The sequence below is a fragment of the Ammospiza caudacuta genome, chromosome 14 (genome assembly GCF_027887145.1).
Source record: "Ammospiza caudacuta isolate bAmmCau1 chromosome 14, bAmmCau1.pri, whole genome shotgun sequence".
Classification (NCBI taxonomy): domain Eukaryota; kingdom Metazoa; phylum Chordata; class Aves; order Passeriformes; family Passerellidae; genus Ammospiza; species Ammospiza caudacuta.
This window is the reverse complement of record NC_080606.1, coordinates 8,131,409-8,156,494: the sequence shown is the minus strand read 5'-3', so window position 1 is coordinate 8,156,494 and position 25,086 is coordinate 8,131,409.

Here is a 25,086-nt window from a genome sequence, read left to right as displayed (position 1 = left end):
AAAAGAAATAAGTGTGGTAAAACAGAATGAGAGACATTATAAAGGGAGCTCTTTAGGGAAATGATGGGAAATTATTCTGTACCAAAATACACCCATTTTTGCAGGCAAGTGCTTCCACTGCATCTCAGCTGAAACACACACACAAAAATAGGAAGAGGTAGAAATGAAATTACTTTTGGTTGGATATTCAGCTGCATGCAAAAAGAAGTGGATGAAGTAAACAGAACAAAGTGCCTTGAAGTTATTCCACCTTCCGGCTGGTTCAAAAAGACCATGATTTCATTTCTATTGACACTTGGACTTCCCATTGCAGAGCCAGAGTGGACAGGGCACTGCAGTATCTTAAAAATTCTAGATTCTAGCTACATTTCCTTGCATCATCACAATCCATTTTCCAACCATCTCTTCTACCAGCAGTTTTATCTTAAACTAAGATTAAAAACATGGAACTATTTTACTCTGGCTGGCATAAGCACAACACAAACGAAAATGTTCTAATAGACATAAGAAGTAATTTTTCTTTACTACAATGTCTAATTTAGATCTCTGAAATTGTAAAATTAAAATCTATTCTAACCCATACTTACACAAAAAAGGCATTTCTAGCAAATTATAGTATCTAACTGCTTATTACACAAAAATCTCAGAATGACTGTATTGTAAAAAAAATAATTGCTTAATTATGAAATCCGGATGATAAAGACACCATTGTCATGAAAACATCTGGACTGCCAGCCTCCCAGAATACATGAAATTTCAATAGGCAGAGCAAAATCAGGAGGCAGATGAAAGAAGAGTTTTAAAGAGGTCCAGAGAAAAAACTATCACCCAGTGCAATTTCTCTGTCAAAGTGCAGGGGATGGCTACAAACAAACCAAGCAGTAACAGCCCACTCACAGCAGCAGAGCAATGAAGATGTATGGGGAGGTGAAAGACAATTAACATACACTGTGCCTATTATTGCACAACCTTGGAAAAAATATATTTCTACTCTACTCTTCTACAGTGTCAATCTGGAAAAATAGCCATTGCCTCAGGGTGTTGTAAAGCTGTTTATCAATCTGATGCCTTAGAATAACAGGGTGGACAAATCTGAACAGAAGAGCAGTCAACAGCATTTCTGTAGAATTTAACTTGCATCAAACATCATTTAAATGATATTTGAAGAACAAAACAGGAAGAGGAATAGGAATGAAGCAGGGGGAAAGGTCAGTTGCACACTAATAGAAGTATTGAGAAAAGTAAGAGAAGTTTGACTGCTGTGTTCAGTTCAGCCGAACAGAGCTGACCATGATCAAGAAATCTGTTCCTTGTCAGGCCTGTTGTAAATGTTGTGTTAATGGTGAAGTTAGTGCCCATGCACATTTTAGCTGCTTAGGAAATGATGAAAGCTGTCTTGGAAAAACGGGAGCTCAAAGACATCACTATCCCAGATGTGAGATGTTACATCAAAAGGACCAGAAGAAGCATGAGAACATTTCCAGTGGACTGGGGGATGCAGTCTGGTAAGAAGAGAGCTTGCCTGTGAGCCCAGGATATGATCATGCTGGAGAGAGCTCTCTAGGACAGGACTTTTCTCCTTTCCAGATGAGCCCTGTACAAGTGCTGAAGCCATGTACATCCATAACTGGCCCTGAGCACGCAGGCAATTCCAGGGCATCTAATGAGGGTTCCTGGGTCAGATAGCTACAAGTTCAGAGCAGGGTTCACAGGGCTGACAGCCACAGTGAGGTGTGATTCCTTACCTCTAACTAGAGCTCCCATTGCTGGCAGTGACTTCTCACCACTGATCAGCCTTGGAATCCCCAATGGAAACCTCACATTTAAATAATCTGCAAGGCCCCAGAACACGCAATGGATGAGAAGACATCAGAGAATGATGTATCACTTATGGGCTTGGACACAGTAACCTCCTCACATGGTTGCCATCTGTGGCTCTCTGCTAAAGGTTACATCAGGACTCCATTGTAAAATGTTGCTGGCTGGGATTTATAATTCAGTGGACAGCCAAGAATCCTTCCAAATGAAAACAGCTCAGTTGTGGGGACTCTGCTCATGTTGGATATTTTTGATCACTAACATGATAAAATCCACAAAGTAGCATCAGCCTGTGCATCTGATATGTTTTTTATGAACAGCTCTGCAAAACAGCCAAACTGATGGAGTTGATCATCTTCAGTCTCAAGTCTCACTGCTTGTTTGCATGGTGTCCAGATAGTGGGATAAAACTCATCCCCTGTGCAAAGGCTCACTGTGAGATGTGTGCAGCACTTTAGTCCCCCCTAAACCGGGTACACAGGGGATTTAACAAGTGTGTGCCCTGAGGAATGGCCTGCATGGCACCAGTGAACAGAGTTGCATGCACTAGGAAAAGCTTTCATAAATTTCTCTCAAGAAGCAGTACTCTTCTGCCAAGTAAATGTGTCTGTTATTTACTTTCCAGCACATATTGCAAAGCTCACGTTAATTAAACCTCTAAAACACACAACAGAACAAATTTTTATTGACGTAATGGCAACAAATTGTATAGGAACTCTCCCCCGCTGTTTACTCAGTAAATATTTGCTTGGAAAGAATAATTTGCACTATCCTAGACAAAGGACAAGCCAGTTAGAGCACCAGAGCCAGGAGAATCCTTTCTGCTCTCCTGGACTCCAAAGCTGAAACTCCAGGACCCTCTGAGTCAACTTACACAGAGTTCAAACACCAGGCAAACGCACCAGGAAGGAAAGAGCTGGGATAAAACCCACAGGTCTGAGGGCAGCTCTGCAGCACCAGAGAACTTTGGTACAACATCAAACACCTCATGCTTTTCCCTGGGTGATTTATGGGTTATAGCACAGGGCTATGTCAGTGGTTGAAAGGATGGTTCAAACACAAAACCATCTGCAAAACTCAATGTACATCAGAGCAAAAAATCCTCTTTTATTTGGAGATGCCAGCCCTTTAACAGACTGCAGCTGTCAAAATCCAGGCACCAGAAACCAAGGAATATGAGGTCTGTTACTCATTTATCTTTAGGTGAATTTCTAAAGTATTCCACACATGGATAGATTCCTAAAATCTAGTTTCCAAACCCTAATAACTCACAAAATAAAGCACAAGGAACTCCCAGTCAAACGCTGTATGACATTTACAGAATGCCTTTGGATAACTCCAGTCTATAAAGGCAACTGCACTGTTAGACTAGACAGTGACCAAACACTTGTTAATGGCAAAGCTGCCTCTGACTTTAGCAGACAGAGGTTCATCCCTAAAATCCCATGAAATGTCGATCTGTTAGGACCCTTCTCATTATTAATATATATTTATCTTTAGAGCAGATGGACTGATTGCACAAGGCTGAAAGTTGTCCAAAAGAGAAGTGTCTTCTGCTGGGGAGCAGCCTATGAAGTACAAACACTCCCAAAAGACATGACTCATGCTGGCAGGCTGGCACAGCACTTTTCTGAGTTTGAATCAACATAATCTGAAATCCTTTTCTCACTGGCCAGTTCAGATACATTTCAAGAAAATTGCAGCTATACTAGCAAAGCCTCTTAACCTTCACATCGTCTCCCTGCTGAAGCACATGCAGAATGTACCAGTAAAAAAAAAAAAAAAAGAAAAAAAGAAAAAAAGGAAGATCATCTTAAACTGACAGGTTATTCACACTCTCATAGCTGTCTTTCAAATACAGATTTGATAGCATTACCATCCTGGATTAGAGGGTCTGGGACTCTGTTCAAGTTTCCAAGGAATGGTCATGGGGAATTGCTTTTAGTTGGTTTCTTTTCTTCCATATCCACAGGGATAATGGACATGTAATGCTACTTATCTACACTCCATACCTACATCTGAAAGACAGAGGCATTACCATTGCTTCCTCTATAAGAATAAATTCATAAGAAGGCATATTTACATAAGTTTTGATTACTCATGCAACAGATAAAGAAGACAATGCACATTTTTCTTCTCCTACACACTGCTGTGTGCTCAGTGCTTTGTCTAAAGCTATTTCACAGAAGAATATCTTAATAGCATATTTTTTCCTTCCATACAAGAGCTGTTTCCAAACACCAATGGTAGCTTCTGTTCCAACAGCACTGCCACCCAGTGCATTGCTACTGCAAAGCAGATCCATCACAACCACCAGATTTCAGCTTTGGTTTTTCCTCTTGGCATTGCAGTGCACTGGGCTTGTGTTTTTGAGAAATATAGCCCTGGATTTCCTACATAGCTGAAGGCAGTTCTGGCACCAGCTATTACTTGATTTTATTAACTTAGACCCTTATTCAGCAAGTGCTGAAACTAAATTCATGCTTAGGTTCATCCCTCTTCAACAAAGTGCTGCTGCACAACTGAAAAATTCAATCACAGGTTTTGTGTTCCAGTATTCATCCCTCACCAGAAGCAAGACTGCAAATGGTACCTGTGTTATTTCTAACGTGGCTCAGTTCCCTTGGTTAGCACCTTTAGGAAGAAGCCTTAAACCCCAGTGTCCAGCTCAAAAAGATCAAACCCACCCCAGATCTCCTCCCCAAAAACCAACCAAACAAAACCCCCACAAATAAATGTAATAGCTTTAGCCTGACATGGAGGATGTCAGATGGTCAGAACTGCAGAAATGCCCTCTGGTAGAGCCCAATGAGAGCTCACAGGTAAGTGAGCAGGACAAAGCCAGGCTGCAGAAGAATCCCTATAATGTGCTAGGGGCAGCAATGCCTACCTTCCACCTTCCAGGAAAAAAATCCTGACTTTGTAAAACAGCCGTGCCTGTGAGAGCCAGCAATAACACACATGCAGCAGAGTGAGATACCTTCTAACAACAATAAAGATCTAGACAGGGAAAATGTTACTTCAAACTAAATTCTGTTGTCATCTTATTGCAAAAGTTCCATACCTTCTTGGTGATTTCTCGTGGTCAGTCCCTCACAGCACTGACTCCTTCCTCACAGCACAGCCAACAAACTCCCACTCTCTCCTCACTCAGCTAACCCACTCTTATGTAGCACTCATCATTATTGGCCACAGCTGTGGCTTGTTAAGGGCAGGGCTGTTCCCAATCGTTGGTGATTAGCACAGCTGCAATTCCTCAGGGGTGAGATTACCTTCTGCACTATCTCTATTTTCTTACATTCTATCCCTCCACAAAATTCCTCAAAAAACCCCCAACACCCATGACTAGATGAACTTCAGATAAATACTATTAAACTTCTGAAAAGTGGTTCAGGACATCCAAACTGAAATGCCTGAAAAGGATCCAGTTTCCAAGATATCACTTGTTTGGGGAGCTCTCCAGCACTTTTCATGGGCTCCCCAACAATGCCTTCAAGGTGGAGCCCCTGTCTGGTAGGTGGGCCAATTTGGGGAGTGTTTTTTCAGGCATAAATGCCTCATTGGATCTTTCCAGTGGCAGTGCAGCATTCTCATCCTCATAGGCCTTATACCAAAAGTATCATCCAAAGAGTGTCCAAAACCTTTGACTTTCCATTACCTCCTAAGTAATTGCTAAAACCATCTGAAACTCCTACCCTAATTCTGTGGTGGTGAAGACTGCAGAGAACACACATGAAATGTATAACCCTACCAGAAAACATTTTTCTATCCTCAAAAAAAGTTACACATACTCATAGATACCATTCCAGCTAGAAACATCTTCATCTTTGGGAACTACAGCTTAATTTCAACAAATACTTCCTCCTGAATGTAAAATCAAATAAAAGTACTGTGATGGTAACAGAAATGTCCTTTTCAACAGCTTCAGTATTACATCTGATTAAGGCTACAGAGATGTGCTCTCCAGCAAGGCACAACAAACTTTTTGACATTCAGTAGAATGATCCTGCAGCTCCAGCTTTGCTATGTTTAGCAGCTGGTAACCAAAACACATCCCCAGGTGAGCACCAGAGGAGCCAGGCATGCACTTCCCCAGGGCTCGGCTCCGTGACCCCATTTCCCTGATGCTATCACTCTATCCTCATTATAACACTTCAAGAGGAACATAAATATCTTGTATATCAAAATGCTCTTGACTTTTACAAGCAACCTGATTCAGCAGCCCTCAGGGTGCAGCTTCATGACCAGCTCAAGCAAAACTCATCCTTGAAAAGGCACTTCTGCTACTCCCAACCTCCTCTGTGTGAAAAATCAGGCTTGCATGGTTGAAAGCTACTGCTTGGAGAGGCATTTTATAAAGATAAGCTTTCAACTACTTTGCCACTACTGTGCCAACGCAGCAGAGATTGCAGGGAGCAGAAGACAGAACTGCCTTCTTTAGTCTCAAACCAGCTCCTCATGGATTTGTCTCGGTTGAGACAAGTTAGGAGGAAATGTCCTGGAATGAACGTCTCCTCTTAAAAACGTCAGGTTTCACAGTCCCTACCCCCACCAAACAAAGGCATTTCTTGGAGGAAAATGAAAAAAACTATTTATTTAACACACAGAGTGCAGTCAGGCATGGGAAAATGAATGAATAATGTTAGATATTAAAACCTTCTCTCTGTGGAGAAGCTGGTGGACATTAGGGTCGTGCTTGGCTTCTCCCAAGGTCCGGGATGCAGTGCCTCTGCAGCCCCCCAGTGAAGGTCTGGTGCTTTGGAGTGGAGCTAAGCTGAACAGCTCCAGAAGAAGCCACAGAAATTACAGGAGAAGCTGTATGCAGTCCCAGGAAACCCCTCCTCAGCTCACAAACGAGAGCCAGCTAAAAGCCAAGCACACACATCCTCCCTGCAGAGCCAAGTACAGGAGCTGTGTGAAATCCTGCTGAAAGAAGGGGCTCCCCCTGCCCCAGGCCTGGCCTAAAGTTACAGCAGCCATGTCTAGGCATAAAACAGATGATAGGGGACACAGCCCCATACAGTCACCCCAAGATAATTGTTTTCCTTGGTGGCACAACCTATTGCCTGTGACAGCCATCAATGAGTCTCACCTGGTACCTGCAGGGAACAGAGGGACCTCAGCTCTGTGCCTTGTAGGCTTGGGATTATTGTCAGCATTGCTGGGACCTCAGCTCTGTGCCTTGTAGGCTTGGGATTATTGTCAGCATTGCTGGGACCTCAGCTCTGTGCCTTGGAGGTTTGGGATTATTTGTCAGCATTGGTGGGCTGACAGCCAGGAATTCTACACTGAACCTAGAGCCCTGCCACTGAATTATTTTAATAAGCCATTTAGCTTATGTCCCACCTCCTTTTTCTGATAGCATTTAAACCTACTTTCCTGCCTGGTTTTCCTAAGCTGTAATTTCTTAAACTGTAAATCATGTAGGCATCTCTCTGCCTCTGACTGTTGGGGATCCCCTTGTGGTGAGTCACAAAGTTGGGGATCTGCTGAAGCTCACTGCAAGCATATTTTGTACAGCCTCATAATTGCAAAATGCATATTCTAATTGACAGCCTCCAAACCCTATGCATGATCTACAGTCCCAGATTAATACAGTATTCCAATCTCATGTAGAACTTCTCATGCAACCACAGGAAAGACAATAATACTAGCAAACATCTTCCTGTGCAGCACTGCATAGGTGACAGGACAATTTTAGGGGAGCAAAGATACTCTTAAGAAGTACTAAATGCCATGGAGGAGCAGTTGTTAAAAGAGGATATAAAGGCCTGTGAAGAGGAAACAATTCCCAGTGTTTAGCACTGAGCTTTATTGCCCCATAAAATCCAGCCCTGTGCCCCATATGCTGCAGCGTTATCTGAAGAAACTGCATCTACAATTTAATGTTTACACGCATAAATACTTTTGTAGCACAAAGGTTGCCAAAGATCAAGGACCTGATTCAGCAACAGACTTAGTTTAATATTAAGCAGCACCTCCATCAACATGATTATTTATCTACTCCAATTCAAGGAACTGCTACGCACTTTGGCCAAACGAGGCCAAAATGGGGGGATTGTTTCTGAAAAACACGTTGTGCACGGGTGAAGTCTCACTTGTAAAAAGAGAGAGAGAGACCTGGGAGAAATACACTGCTTTCCTACACAGAGGCCTGCAGAGACAGTCATGTCTAATGCAGCAACAGGCAAGAACAAGCCAGGGCTGGACATGAGCAGGAGGAGGTGCAGGAAGGGGTTTGTTAGCAGAAGTGGGTGCCTGCACCTCCTTCCTGCCTCTCCAAACCCATCCCAGAGCCCATGGGCTGTGCTCACACTGCTGCAGGTGAGGTCCCAGCAGGGTCCCTAGGCTGGGAATTGGCATCTGGCTGCACTGGAAACACAAGGAGATAACCAAGGGCCTCCTTGTGTGCTACTTCCACAGCTGCCACCCATGAAAGCTTTGTTGAGGGTCCAGTACTGTTGACCAAGTCTAATTCTCCTTTTCTATAGTAGAGAATACTCAGATTTGCTTCCAAACCTGTGCTGCATTTTTAAGCAATGTGCAAGGACACATTTTCTGACAAATTCTATGTCACTTCTGTTCCTCAGAAGTCCTATTTTATCATTGCTCAGGAATGCGGGTCTAGAAGACCTGGAGTAGACACACAGATGGAGTTTATTCAGCTAAATTGATGCCTGTTTAGGTTTTTAGCTTTTTCTGTGCTTCCGAGACAACAGTTTCCAAGGGATAACTGTGCTCTTGAGAAAAGCAGACTCCAAATTTCACTTTGGGTAGAGCCCCAAGGTGGATTAGCCTGTCTTTCTGCCCACCCTCACTGCATGCTGTAAGCAGATTACTTGCAATATGACAGATTTAGCAAAAGTGACAGTTGCTTGCTGTCCAATATCATTAGCCTGCCTGCCACAAGAGCTCAGACATGGTGCTCCATTCTCTAACAAAATCAGCTTATTAATAACCATACAGCCTGGCACAGAATTTTCCATACAGCTGAAGCAGGGCTTTGAGCAGGGGAGTTCCCAATTGACAAAGATTCAAAATTGAATTCTAACTAAGATGAGGTTCAAACAGCAAACAGGTTCAATGGACTGGCATGTCAGAGGGACTAGGATAGATAAGCATCTGTGCTTGCTTTTATTACTCATCCTTCATTACCTTTATTACTCTGGTCCCTGAGTCTGTGAAGGGAATGGTAATCTAATAAAAAGGTTACCTGAGTCAATGAAAACAATGCAATTCATTGGTGTGCCTTGGGCTCAGCTCCCCAAGGAGTCAGGATCTCCTTTTCCCTGACAGGGCTCAGCACCTGCCCCAGGGTGCTCTGTGGCAGCAGGTAAGGACCACACTGCTCTTCCAGGTACACAAAAAAGGATGCAAAGGAAGAGGAAGACTTCTACTTCCTATGTACAGGAGTTTGTGTTACAATGTTAAAACAAGTTTGGAAGTAATTCTCTGTTGATTCCTTAAACAAAATACTTCAGAAAAAAAACTGGCATAGTCCATGAGGTTGTTGCAAACCACACTGTTTGTAGTAAGGCCTCCCTTTTTATGCCAAAAAGTTAAAGAACAGAACCAATTTCAGTGCTGAAAAAGAACCCCTACAATTTCCCATTTAAAGCCAGGCAGGCAGGATCATGTTCTGAACCTCTGCCTCCCCTCTACACAAACCATGGACCTGCACAGCAGCAGCGCCTCTCTCATAACACAGCCCAGGTGAATGATTTCCCAAAGCTCCTCACAGGAATCCCAAGACCAGGTAATTCTGTAATAATTCCAAGTGAAATGTTTTTGTTTTAACATACACCTGTGGGAAAAGAACACCCCACTATTTTACAATGAGCTCTTTAAAGACATCCTGGGAAATTTTCCAAGAGCTGCACTGAAATGGAAGGGGCTTATTAGAATGTTTGAAATAATTCTTGTCCTCTCCTCCCCACAGAATAAAAGCCTTTATTTTCCTTGTCAGTTTGAGAAATGTGGCTCTGGTCCTGCTGCTGAGGTTTGCATGTGGCCACTGTCACTGGCTGCAGCTTGGAGCTGAACTCTCAGGGCTCAGCCTGCACCAAGGGCAGCAGGGGGACAGGACTGGGACAGGGCAGGGATCCATCCCCCCATCCCAAGGAACTTAACTGCAAGCAGTGACTGAGCTGCCAGTCAAACCCAGCTCTGGGCCAGCTCAAAGCTAAAGCAAGAAACACAACAGGGTTTAAGGTCTATTGTGGTTTATAAGCACCAGGGAGTCATTTTACTGCAAAGTGCATTGAAAGGCTTTACATTGGTAAGGTGGGATCAGTGCCCATTCTCAGAACAGGTAGCAGCATCAGGGAGTCAGGGCAGTCCTAATGATCCTTGTCTACATCAAAATAACTCTCCTTCAAGAAGGAAGCTGTTCCTTGGGCAAAGCATGCCTTGCACTGCTCTTGCTGAGCCATCTGGCTGGTAGGAGCTTTAACCAGGCAGAATTTCCACCATAGGAAAGGCTCAGGAGAGGTGCTGACACCAACATATCTTGGCAAGTCAGTGACAAACACAACAAGCCGCATCAGAGAGAGCTGAGAGAGCAGCTCACAGAGGGAAACAACTGTCCAGTGTTCAGACAAACTTGGAGCAGTTTTGCCAGCAGGAGGCTTGCAGTTAGATTGCAAATCCCAGCCCCATTCCACATTTTAATGACATTTTAGATTTCTTTATTACCATTTCATGATGGCAATTAAACACAGGTGTGTGCGCAGAGAAGTCTGCTTGATATCTAGGGCAAGGCTTGCCATCTGTGGGCAGCAACCCTGCAGGCTCAGCTATGGGGCTGCAAAGGTTACAAAGCCACCAGCACCTCAGTGATCATGTCAGAAAAACTGTGAAAGACTAAGAAAAGAAAAACTAAAACTATGCAACAATGATATTTCTCTACCAGTGATAACTTCTGGCAATCTGCCTGTCTTCACTGATGCACACAATGCTTGGGAGCTCACAGCACTGGACAGCCCAACCCCATTGCTATCTTTGCCATGCTGGGATCTTCTCCTGATCCTCCCCAGCTCACAGAGTGTTTCTGCAGCACAGAGAAGCCACCTCCCCTGGTGCAAAGATGGTTATATGCCACACCTGCCACCAAGATGAGATTTCATTAGCTCACTCCCCTCCTGGGGTCTGAGGCCAACAGCCCTGGCTGTACCCACCACAGCCCTCCCAGGTGCCTGAGTGGGGGTACAAAATATCAGGGAGCTGCTCCCTGCAAAGCTTTAGCAGCACACCAGAAGCCCTAGAAGTGGGGAGATGCAAAAGAAGTGGCCACCACACATCTGATTACCCATGACCCCAGAAGTCCAGCATGGCAACCAGTCCTTGTGCAGCTCCCCTGAGTCTGGAGGAGAGACTGCCCTCAAGTTAAGCCCCTGTGTTTACACTCATCTCCTCACAAAAAGGCCACACAACCAGTCAGGGGCCAGCCCAGATCTATGGAACCACTGGACTCCAGCACAGCAAGAGAAAGAGAACAAAGATGCAATGGGATACAGGCTGTGGGCCCCGGCAGGCTGCTATTCCAGCTGAATATTGCAAGGAACAAATGCAAAAGCCAAAGTGACAGGAATTGTGACATCAAGTGCCTTTTAGACAGTAACAAAAAGAATCTAAAAATTGAATACAAGAGATTCTCAGTCCCAGGGGAATACGAGCCTGTATCTCATACCAAATGCTTTTTCTGTTGCATAGTTCATTTTAGGACAACGCTCACCCTCACAATGCCAGTCCCATGGCCTCAGGCTGCTCTGGATTCAGACACCTGACTGCTCAGGAACAAGCATTTCTGTTTGTGAATAATTCAGATCCCTTGCTTATTTAGGCTCATTTGGGCTCTGTTTCTTTCTGTTGGAACCTTTTGAGTTCACAGCAGCCTGTGCTGTGTGTGCACAGCCCCTCCTCACAGCCCTTCTGTGTCTGTAAGGGAACCAGCTCCCCTAGTAGCTCCCAGGTACTTGAAGCACATACAGTACTTACAGTGCAAGCACAGCTTCCACAATATCACCTGAAAAGCTCAGGCATTCCTTTTGTTCATCTTGCTGCAAACCAAGATTACTTTCTGCTCTGAGACACACATTTGACAGTAGCTCCATGAGAGTGCTCTGCCTAAGAGTAACTCTTCCATGACAGTGGCAAGCACATCCAGACCTACAGCCCCAGTCTCAAAACAGACACAGACATTATCCAGCACTCATGGACACAATTATCCAGCATGCACTCATCAGTCAACGTGAACATTTGCACTTGGACAAGCAAACACAGCAACTGTGCTGCAAACAGGTACAAGTCTGCAAGTGCAAGAAACAATAGCAAATGCAAAGAGCAACAGCAAAGCCCCAGCAAATCACATTCTGAATAGTAACAGCAGCCTGGATCATTTGATATAAAGCATTTCACTGCCTGAGCACAGACTTCTCTCACAAAATATTATTACCACAATAAAGGAAAGCCATTGTGGCTTTAGCACAGCTTACATTTAATTGTGTTTGAGACATGTTAGACAAAAACAGACAAACAGCACAGACAAATTACAGAGCTGTTTCACAAAGTGCCAATACCCTAAAATGATCTATTTCAGGTGAGGTGCTGAGTGCTGTGTTTGCTCGAGGTACCATTGCCTACATCTCAGTCACTGATTGCTTACATCTCAGTCACTAACGCTGCAGCCCTGCACACACCACACCTGCGTGTGCACCCCGACACACAGCCCCCCCTGAGGAGCACATCCCTGACTTACCCTTCAGCCAGCAGCAGCCCCAAACCCTCTGAAAGCTCCTGCAGAAGAGTTGACAGAGTTTCACCTCGTTAGGCAGCGAGGCTGTTACATAACCAGCACGGTTTCTGCCGGCAGCGGGGATGCGCCCCGCGCACATCCCTCTCCTCCCCATCCCACACGGACACAGCTCCCAAACACAGCCGGGCCACAGCCACAGCGGGGCAAGGTGGGCCACGGGCACTTGGGGGAAGCAAAACCAGCGGTTTCAAACAAAGTTCAGAAGGTGCCCGATGTTTATGAAGAGGCATTGCTACTATGAAAGGAAGTGGTGCAATGGTATAATGTTCCTTAGCCCACTGAAAGCAGCTTGGCCTAGATTTTCCTGTACTGTTTGATGTGACCATTCATGCAAACAGGAGTAAAACTTTCTCTTTGCTTTTAATTAAGCAACAGCATCACAACAACAAAAAAGAATGAAAAAGTGACATATACGAAACACCTTTTTTTGCTGTCATCTGGGTCTTCTGGGCTACTGTCAGACAGAGAATATGCAGGAATCAGCCCCATTGATTAAACTATTATTAGCAGCAAACAAACAGATGTGTTCAGCCAAAGACAGGACAAACCCCATGCCCTGTACTTCAGGACTACAAACAGAAAATTCCCCACTATATAAAAGGCTTACTTCTGTTTTTTTAGCAGAGGATTCTCCAGCACAATGTGCAGAAGCAAAGCATACAGCATTTCGACATGCAGGAATTAATATAAAGAAATAGAACATTATTGCCTCTGCTCTCTTCCCACAGACTAAACCTAATCAGCTTTCATAAGATGGGGAGCAGGTCCTGCATCTGTAATAATTGTAAACAAAATGTAGCTCGGAGTCATTCAGGACATTCTGGTGTCCATGAATCACTGGCAGACACCCTGTGCAGTGGACAAATGCATAGGGGCTGTAGCTTTAGGACAGACATAAAACTCTTATGTAAGCCATAATCCTCTCACAGACTCCTTATTCAGTGATTTTAAGAACGGCGCCGTAGAAGCCTGCTGGCATTCCAGGGGCTTTTAAGCAATTTGAAAATGGGGAGACTCCTGTCCCACCCCCTCCCTGACCCCAGTGCTGCTGCTGGTACCCAGACCTACCTTGCAGGGTGTGGGGGCACAGAGCATTGCTGTTCACCAATGTTTGGGTCCTGCGCAGAGCTGCTGCTGTGCTCTCTGTGCTGAGTGAATCACTGGGATTAATCTCCTGCAGAGCTCACTGAGGCTAATGATAATCAAGTTAAATTTACACTATATGATCAGAGTTTAATTAGGTACTGTTATACAAGTCCTATTAATTACAGTGGTAATACCCTTACGAAATGCAGATGAGAGGGTGGGGCTGTGGTCAGAGGGGGCTTGGCTTCAGATGAATTCAGGGAAAAGCCCCATTAAAATGCTCTGTGTGTCCCCTCAGTTACTTGCTTGCCTCTGTCAGTGCTCAAGATGAAACAAAAGGCTTTAAAAAAATTATAATCCTACAAAATGTAATAAATCTAGAAGATTAAAGACCTCCTACATGCTACACTATCACTTTCTATTTACAACAAGAAGCAAGAATTCCATTTTAAACCCCAATAAGACTCAGTCATTATTAGCTTGCTCTGCTCAAAATCCTACACAGAGAAGTCCCAGGTGATAGAAGTCATCTATTTTACATGGATATAAATATAGGCAGGTCTTCCTAATGTTAAAAAAGTAAGTTTCTCTTTTCCTTCCCTAGTCTCCTCCTCTGGATGACCTGTTGGGTCAGAGCAGATGCCAGGTCGTGCTTGGCATGTGGTGTGTACAGTCACAGCCTCCCCTGGGACACAGACCCACATGCCCAGGTGCCTCCTGTCCGTGCCCCTGCAGGGCATCAGAAGGGTGTGGGGAGAGGCAGCTGATCTGAACCTCTCTGTGAGCTACATCACCTGGAAACTGGGATATCTGTGCCAAGGTGCAGCCAGGGAAACTCTGGATCTCAAGTGCAGGAGCAGACTCCAGGTTTCAGCAGGCAGTAGTAGCTCCATTAGGAGACATTGCACAGCATGACATTCCAACCCCAGGACAGGTCTTCACTTCTGCTAAATCTTCTCTGAGGTATTTCATAGAAAGAGCAAAGCTTGTGCCACGTGGCTTCCATTGGCATTTGCTACAAATTCTGTTGGATGGCTTTAGTGAAACCTGCCAGAGACCCTGTGCTGGTATTGCTACTCACTGGAAACACCAAATCCCTGCACCCACGTGGGCACAGACACAGGTGAAGGTCTTTTCTTCATTGAGTAAATCAGCAACACAGAGGCTTGTTAGCCAGAACAGATGCTGTTCTTGAGCACAGACACCTGTGTGAGCCTCCTGTGCCCAGGTTCCCTCTCTGCAAAGTGCTTGCTCAGTCACAGGAGAAGCCCTGGCACCTTGCCATTTCTGCCACTGCAGTTAATTTAATTAAAACCCCAAAAGCTGGGAGGCACATTTCCTTCTTCCTGTAGGATTTGTCACCCTCTCCCTGTCAGACAGCAGCAAACGAGCACACCTCAGCACTCCCACTTTGCCCAAAATACGTGTAAAGCAGCAGCATGTTACAGTAGGCTGTACTAGACATTAATTACCAAGCCCTCCAGCTATAATTATCTCAATGAGTTTTGGCTATAGACACTATATTGGCCCTTTACAAAGAAGCCTGGAGGATACAGCCACACAGGATCCAAAAGGAGAGTCCTTTTCTGGAGTGTACTCTGGGTCTCACCCCACCACTGCAGACAGCCAAACTGTACATGGAGTTATTCTGATTAAATGGCAATTTCAAAGCAGACTGCATGGTCCTGGAGTTAGTTTGATGAAATGAAAACTTCAAAGCAGCCTCTATGGTCCTGTATATGTATCCAAATCCCCCTCTGTGTCCCTTAAGTGTCCCTTAATGGACAGCTCTTCTGGGGACGCACAGGAGCTGAGGCAGGAGAGGGAGATGATGGTTCCTGGACAGCTCCTTGCTCTGCAGGCAGATTGAGGTCCATACATTTCCCTCACAGTCCAGATGTCTGGACTCACAGACCAGTCTCCTCTGGAAGAGCCTTAGTCTCTTCCACACCTGGCAGTTTGGCCAAGACTATGAAAGGGCCTCTGGAAGGACAGGGCTGGCAGAACACCTCGGATCCCTTGCTGGGATTTTTGCTTGATTTAAGCACCAAGGACTCGCTACTCCCTCCCTGTGCATTCCTGGCTACAAGTGTAGCTGGGGCCAGGACATCCCCCAAAAGCCACACCTTGAGGACCTCCACATCCTCATTTCAGCACAGCAGCGCTCTGAGGAGATGGGCACCAGGCTTTGGCCAAAGCCTTCAGCCTTTTTTCTGTAGTTGTGACACTTTTTGGTCCCTCACTGCTGAGAACGGCGTTTGTGACACACTAATGGGAGCACAGCAGTGCTCCTGCAGCAAGGCTTTGATTTAGGAAGCAGAGCTGCTCAGCCCACTCTGCTCTTGCTGATGTAGTGACCTGGTTTTGTCAAGACTGTTTTTCTCCTTTTGTCTTTGATGTCATTTTGGAAGGCAAGTCATGAGAATTTCATGGAAGCATTGACTCAAAAGTTGGGCTAAAACAAAGCCAATCACAATACCATTATAAATGAATGAGGTGCGATTTCCCCTTAGAGGATTATTACACTATTTAGGGTTCTAACACATTTATTTCCATAGTTTAGTAATCACTTTCATGCTTCTCATCGAAATATAATCCATTTATATTTTAATGTAACAAGTTACAAGGATTATCAGCTCATAATAAATATCCTCATCCCCTAAAGCATTTAAACAGCCCCTACACTTTCTGAAGAAGATCTTACTTAATGAGCAGACACCTACAAATGAACAAGGAAACTAATACTGTGTTGTATGGAAACCATCAAACTGCAAAATACATGCTGCTTAAATTACTTTTCTGTGAAATTAAATATTTTTCAGCACACAGATTTTTACTTTGAAATTACTTTCATCATGAGAAGACTTTGGAAGTCTTTGAGACTGCCTTTTGCATTGGGAATTTGTTTACCTTGCAGTCAAATTTGGAATATTACATTCAGCTCATGCATAGGACTATGTCAAATCAACACATCACTCATGAAAATCAAATTAAGGAAAGCTGTCAATAACAGCCAAGAGAAATCCACCCAAAAGAAAACCCTGCCTGACTTGAACTTATGTCAGTTCTAGTGTTGAAGTGCCCATGAAATCACATCCATCAAAGCCAACAGAAATCCACTCTGTCAGAGAAATGTAAAAATCTCTCTTGGCCTACTGGTCTGCAGTGAGTCACAGTAGGTTTCTCTTGCAGTTGGTCTGGAGATGGGATGGGAGAAAGTAAATATTACCTATCAAACTAAAGACATTCCTTGCCCATTCACAGAGCTGCCCAACATATTTCTGGCAGAATTCTTATGTAAGCTTCTGGTTCTCACTGCACTTGCAGCCATAATTCTGACTGAGCAGGAAGGCAGGAGTATGAATTACCCTCTGGAGCCTTCAATCTCTGAGCTTCAATACATAGTTCAACTTCCCACTTCTGCCAGTGGTGGTGTTTTGCTTCTTCCTTCCACATGCTGTCTCTGCTCAAAGCGTTTTTCTCCGTAAGAAAATTAATTTCTCCGTAAGTGAAATTAATGGTCTAGGTTGTTTTTATCTTTCAGTTGTGCAGATGCATGTTTTCTTAACCCTTTGCTGTACAGGTCTGGGTCACTTGCAGTTCTGCAGGTTCACCTATCAAGAACTCCATTCACAGAAGCACACCTGCTTTGGAGAGTTCCAGGAAAACAGAAGTGCTTCAAAATCTCAAAAACCCTCTTACCAGGAATCCATAGATAGCCTGGCCTTAGGGTTATACAGAAAGAGGCTTTTAGCTCTGGCTAGCAAAGAGAATAGACATGTTTACTGTGCAGGCTCTGCAAATACAGGCCATCCCTAGGGAAAGGTGAAGGGAGGAGATAATTATGTGTGAAGTTTTTATTGTTCCTAGAAAATCAATCTCATGAGTCTTTTCTTACTTAAGTACCAGTTATCCCAATATCTGCAAGGCAGTGTTTTGTGAGCTGTGTCCAAACAGGAACAAGTTGATGAACAGGATATAAATTTATTTTTTGAAAGCTTCTTTTGCAATCCTCTCCAGATTTCACCAAAATGAAGTACTTGGATGTTCGGAAGACTTTGCTCAGTTAAAAAGCCCAATGCAAAATCCACAGCTTTGTAGAGAAATTAGCTATTTTTCATGCAGTGAACTGTACAGATCAGGGTCTATTTCCTCCTGGCTAAACCCCCATGGTCCATCCACACAGTGGAGTTGCAAGCCCAAAGCCCATATGTCATTTTAGCTTTAAAAATCTTCTCTGCATTAATGTGCAGCCAGCTCCAGGCCAGGGTCTCCTCACCACATGGGGCTCCAGCAGGCACACTGACTGCAAGTGCCTGCCATCATTCACACTCCCTTCTTGTTAGATCAGCACAACCATTGCAGGGCTGTGTCAGAATGAAAACAGAGGGTGTTTTTATCCTAGATCAGTGTAGAATCTGACATCCTGATGCTCTCCATCTGCAGGACTAACAGGCCCAAAGACAAAGCATTACAGGTCTCTGCCTTCTGTAGTCTCACGTATCAGCACCACAAACCTTCTGGCATCCTGGTGAAGTGCACACCAGACCAGGACCACTGTAAGTGTGAGCAATGAATTAAATCTGATGCTGTTTCTTCACTTCAGGAGCAGCTTTGCAAAGCTCCTTAATGCCCAATGAAGCAGTTTTACTGTGGCAAGGAATTTTCCTCTTGTGAACTCCATGTTCAAACAAGCTCCCTGGTGAGGTATGCACAGGCTGGCTTTTAATTCAAACACAAAACTTACATTTAACTTATTAGTTGGGGGAGGAATACAGATGAGGGTTGGATGAATCTCATGAGTCATTGTTTCTGTAGGATAAAAGCAAGCTTGTCTCAAACAAAATAAATTTGTTTCTATTGTGTATTGCAGATAGAAGTACTTAAATAATAGAAAGATTAATAGAAACACTTCAACCAATTGTTCTAGAAAAATGAAAAATAGCTTTTGCATTATGAAAGAATATTCTTTAAATACGGAGAAATAAAACATTTCAAATGAAACAATGTTTTGGGAGAGGGAGACAAACGCAGATTAGTCACGCTTGGATGTACTTTCCCAAACAATGCACTGCTTAGAGCTAACACTAAGACATGCACATACCCCAAGGCACGCATGATAAAATAGGGAATGTATATTAGTTCAATTCCTTTATCATTTGCTCACTGCTGCATTTTCCTGTCTCATGCTAAGCCTTGCCCTGGATAGCACCATATGCATATTCTGCATTCTGACCACTGAACTCATTCCCAGCTGAACCTTGTGTCAAAATGAAGGGACATGCTCTTGAAGTGTGGAGCAGGGCAAAAGTCCAGCACTAACACCATGAAAAAGATAATGGAATGGCATTGTTCAAGTGCAGCACCATCCTCCAGCGGTGTGCAAATTTCAATGAGCCTTTTTTATTACTTTAATTTTTTGTGGAAGGAAATGATGAGACAGGGAAAAGGTGTACCTGAAAGAAACCCAGAAAAGTCTAAAGCCAGCTGAACAAAGGCAAAACAATACTGAAACAGGGATTTAATGGAATATTCAGAAGAACTGACAAGAAAGGAAAGCATGGGCTACAATGCCTGCAGAACTTGATGACGGCATCAGGCTATGCAAAATTAGGTAAAAGTCCAGGTATCCACTGATTGAAGTTCTCACTAGAAAAAATCCCTGTGGATGGGTGGTAGTAAATAGCAGATATCGCTGGCAGTGGGTAAAAAATTCAAGTTCCAGTCTCTTCCCCCAGCTGCCCTCCAGTTCTGACCCTGTGATCTGCCATAGCCAGCAAAGTGAATCTCTTTACCTCTCCAAGGGTACCTGTGCCATAGCTCCAAGGCCAGGTCCAACAACTCCAGGAGCTATCCTGTGCTAACTGCACTGACACTTCCACCTGCACACATTTGCTGTGTGTGTTGGCAATCCCTTTAGCCTGACTGATCTTGCTGTGTGGTGACTTCTTTGGGACAGCGCTCTCCTGTGTGCTCATACAGAGGAGTGCAGCTGGATCCTGCCCTGTTCTTTGGAAATAGCTGCAAGAAGAGGAGGCAGGACCTGCAAGGTAAGTGGTACCTGGATACTGTACAACGTGCCATATACAGTATTCTATAATATTCACCTTCGTTTTTAGCACAAAAGAAATATGCAGTGTATTCTGGAGAGGAAAATCCATCAACAACAGCAGTTTTATCAAAAAGCTCCTTTTTTGGCTAAAGCAGCTTAAATTTGTACCAAGTATCAAAAGCCTAGTTTAAAGCACATTTTTTTTCCTGAGGAAATGTTACAGACAGATTGTGTTTTTCAAAGACTGTTAAGAGCAAATGATGGCTTTATACTGATTTCCCAGTGCTAGGAATGCAAATGAGAAAAAGAAGAGTCAGTTGACATTCTGTTACTGATGGATAAGTCTTACCCACCCAAACCACAGCAGTCATGGCACAGTTACCTCTAGTACCTCATTTTCTGCCTTTCTATTATCATCTGATTCAGGACCAGTCCTTGTCAATCTCCAAAAGCCAGGATTGCAGGCAAGGGGACTTCCCTTACAGTGCACAGAGCACACTGGCTTCTACAAGCACAGCAATTCCTTCTACTGGTCAATCAGCCTGTACATGAATCTCTGAGATGAGCAAACTGCAGAGTTTGAACTGAAGGAAAACTTGTCACAAATCAAGGAGACAACACAAAATAAATTACTCTGGTCTGCTTTACTGGTCAACAAGTTCATGAATTATATCCACACACAGATATGATCAACTGAGCTCATGCTTATGTAATCAGCCACATTACTCCATTGCTTCATCTGTAACTGAATAGAACTGCAGCAAATTAGTTCTGGTGCTCTGCAGAATTACCTGCTGAGATTAATTACTTGTTCACTTTTTGAACAAAGTCCATAAAGCACACAAAAATCATTTATCCCATCAAATAGCAATCTGGACCATGCAGTTAGAGCACAGCTGAGCTGAGGTAGAAAGTTCACAAGTCACTCAGCTCTTCTTCCAAATGAATCCCTTGCATAAGCTTGATGTAAAGCAAACACAGCATTTTGGCATGGGTAGGTATCCTGAAGAGCTGGATCCATCACATATTCCTGAGGGGTTCTCTAAGATTTCCTGACCTAAAGGCTCAATGTATTTTTCTTTTAGGGCTGGAGAAATGAAAGCAGCCTGGATCCCACTGCCAGTGCTACTCAGTGTACTTAAATATTCTTGAGTCCTGTAATATTCTAAAATAAAACTACATTTGACCACAGAGTTTGAACCACTGTTTGACCACTGTTCTGAACCTAGTAAGTATCTGACAACACAGAAAAATGCTGCTATTTTGGTGTTGTTAATAAGTCTTCCCAAAGGGCCATGACAAATAGATAACTGATACAGGAATTGTCTATAAAATTGGAAATTTTTTCCTCTGCAATCACTGTTTTCATGCCTTAAGTATCAGAGGTGATAGAAAAAACAATTCTAAAAATACATGGGTAGGAAAGCAAAATACCTACCAAGTGTTATAAAAGCCTCATCTTGCCCTACAAAGCTCAACCTTATCTTAACTGGGGATCACAAGAGATATCTCACTACAGACAATATTTGGTTCCATGGAAAGCACTTAGTAAGGAAAGGTGAAGAGAGAGAAGTACTAAAAGGAGTGAGTGACTTGTCGCTGTTTGCAGAACTGTAACAGGTTAAAAATAAATGATAGGAATAAAGGAATTGGCTTAATAATGAGTCAGTCATTACCATATAGAAAGAGGCCATCACAATTCAAATATAAAACCCAAGGCCCAGTTTAAATAAGCAAAACTGAGAGCTGGGTTGAAGCCCCTAAGCATTAAGGCCAGCAGAGGAATCTCTATTAAACACAGGATTTGGTGCCTACCCAAGTCTCAGGGATACTGGGCAAAACCTGCAGATGATGAGCTACAGCCACTCCACATTTGAACAGGCAGCTGCACCTAACACAAACAGCCATCAAAATAGTTCCAAAACCCAGAGCATCAAAATCACCTCTGGTTTGAATTTTTTGGTGAGGGCATACTTGACTCTGGAGAAAAAAGCATTGCATTGTCAACATAACACAAGTTTGTAAAGGAAACTCTATGCTCTATCATAATGCTTCACATTAAGAATGACCCAACACTTGCTAATTCTGTAGGAATTATTCTAGGAATGGGCTCAAAGTGTGACATGGTTTGAGAGCAAAGTGGGTTCTTCTGTGTTCTCAGTCAGACACAAAACCAGCTACACATCAAAGACTCATTCCCTGAAACGAGCAGCATTCCAGTTGATCTCTAACATTAGCAGAGCCACACTAATGACTTAAGCATGGTAAGAAAAACTGCATCTTGAGGATGAAGAATGCAAAGGTATTAAACATCTCCTCCATGGTGCCTGCAGCATGGGCCTACACCCACAGAAGTGTTTGCTCTTAATCTCCGACTGCTATTACTCTCACTCATAAATCCTTCTTCAATTACAAACAGTTTTAATTAATAACATACCCCCTGTGCCTATGCCCTGAGCTATTTCCACTTAAACTATTAAACCAGTGTCTCATGTGGCAACTAAAAGCAGCAACAGCTTTTTTGCAGGCCTGTGAGCAGTCTGTACTGTGTTCAGAGCACAGCTGCAGGTAAGCAGCTGATCACCCCTCCAAACAGTGGGAATCATCTCAGCAAGAACCATCCAAAGCTGGTAGGACAAAAGGGTTGTGAAGCATGACAGCAAACCTGCACTAAAAAAATCTCCATCCCAGGCATTCAGCCAGCCAGTCCCCAAATTAACTACTCAACTTTCCTAGCTTTTCACCCTGTGCATCCTTCCCCATAAAACTTCCCAGTCTGTATCCCTGCCTTTTGAAACAGGACCTCAATTGGCTCTGTCTCATGGTTTCAGAACTGGGACACCAGCACCTAAAAAAGCTGCTTTCTACAGGAATCCACATGCATCTTCTCCATCCTTTTTCTTACTGCCTTAGGTTCAAACAGAGCTCAAGTCCCAAGAGCTTACCTCCATTTCCTCTTTTACAACTACAGCTCAGCATTGTAACACAACACTGCTTCTCCTAACAAAGAGAATCAAGCTGTATGCCAACAGCTCAGAAATTCAGACACTGGTGTACCTTCAGATAAGAGAATGACTCTGGGGGCCCTGAATCACACAGCAATTTCTTCTTCCAAGACCCATTCAAGCACCTGAAGGCCTCCTCTTACAGGGACACAAGAAGCTCTGCTTTCTGTCACCTTCAAACAAGCAGCTTCTGTATTACTCTTAAACTGACAGTTGATTGTAGCTAATGGAACATTAGAGTGGCAGTTGCTCTTTGGTATTTTTAAAGAAATATTTACACTCCAAGGGTTTGACCATGCCCTATGAGATGACTCAGAACCAGTAACAATGCAGGTTTGTACAAGACAAAGTAAATAAATGTGTCTCAGATCTCACATAGCAAAGCTGTCAACCTATGAAAAACTTTAGTTGGAAGCATAAAATGGAATTAGCTTACTATTTCGTATTATTTACATTCAATATTACAGACCAATGGTTATGCACAATCCCTTGAAAAACAGTGGAATAAACATTTCAAAACAAAACATTTGGTGCCTCTGCCATCATATATCAAGCCATGCTAGCACATTCCAGCCCTCACCCCACCTCCCCAAATCACTCCTTTGGGCTGCACCCTCCCTACACGTGCCATACCCAAAATCTGGTATTTTGTAATACCACAAAGTATGGCTCAGTTGGTTATTTAAGGGCCCTTTGCTGTCTCATCTCTTACTCACCTTGACTAGTACAACCACAGCCCTGCCTGATGCTCTCAGTGCACCCTGTCCAGCTGCCAGGGCTGTCAGAAGCCTGAGCACATTTTGTTGAACTAGAGCAGTCACAGCAGGCTAAACCCCACCAAACTTGCAGTAACACCAAACATTTTATTGTTCACCAATGCACGAGGTGAGAAGAGAATTTCTCAGTGAGAACCACACCCTCCCCTGGCCCATCAGTGATCAGGCAGCACAGCCTGCCCTCTGCCTAAGGGTGAAAATAGCACAGGAGCTTGGGCCTTTGGAGGGCAGGGCTGGTTTTGTGTTTGGCTGTTTCTTGGGGTTTTGTTTTTTTTTAATGATGAGTGTTATTACTAGGACCTTTCTTACAATGCAAGAAACAGGTAGGCAGTGTTTTGTTTCAAATATACTATAAACACTGTTTCAAGTTCATATACCTTAATCAGTGATAATTCCTGTTAGCAGCATGATCACCAGCACCACCATTTGCTCTGGACACTTCTTATTCAGTGCTGGCAGTTAATAAGGAGTTTAGTCGGGCATCCCTAAGCACAAACCAAAGCTGCTCACTCACCTGCACAGTCACAGCCTGGGTACCTACCACCACAGTGTCCTGCAGGCATTTGAAAAAACGAGATATTAAGTACAGAAGACAAAAACTAATGAAAAGTCACTCATTTCCCACTTCCCAATATACTGTCTATTCACTCTTGGAAAATGTTCTGGAAAATTTCTGTTAAAATCTGTCTTGAGGTATTTGCTCACAGTGAAACACAACTGCTTGCTTTAGCTAAATTAATTGTCAACCTATACAAACACAGGATAGACCATTGAGTGAGAGAGAACTGTGAAGTACTGAGGGACTTATGTAGACAGTTTTCCCAGTTGTCTTTTTAAGAGCTGTCTCAAATCCATTCCTAGTAGTAAAATTAACAAGCTTATAGCACCACTTTAGAATACCACACTGTTAAAAAGTTTACATCACCAGTCTATAGAAAATAAAAAAATCGAACCAAGAAGAATGCTGATCTCTCCACAACTTTTATCAGTTTAAATGTGGTGGGCTGACCTTGGCTGGGCACCAAATGCCCATCAAAATCCTGGTAACACTCCCCTTTCTAGCTGGATGGGGACAGAAAATGTAACAAAAGGCTCCCGTGTTGAGAAAAGCACAGGGAAGTAATTTACTAATTACAATCATGGGAAAAACAGACCCAGTTTGAGGAAATTAATTTATTACCCATCAAATCAGAACAGGGTGATGTTAAATAAAACCCCCTTCCCCCCAGCACTTCCTTCTTCCCAGAACTTTATTCCCAAGTTCTCTACCTCTCCCCACAGTGGCAGAGGGGGACAGGGAATGGGTGTTGTGGTCAGCTCTTCACACAGTTCCTGCCCTCCTTGCTCCCCAGGACAGTCCCTCACAAACTGCTGAGTGTGGGTTCCTCCCACAGGGTGCATCTTCAGGAGCAGAGTGCTCCAGAGTGGCTCTCCACTGCTGGCAGGGAGGAGGGGACACAATGCTCCCCATGGAGCTCCCTGGGCTCCACGGGGACAACCCTTCACGGGCTGTTTTCATTGCAGGCCTTCCCTGAG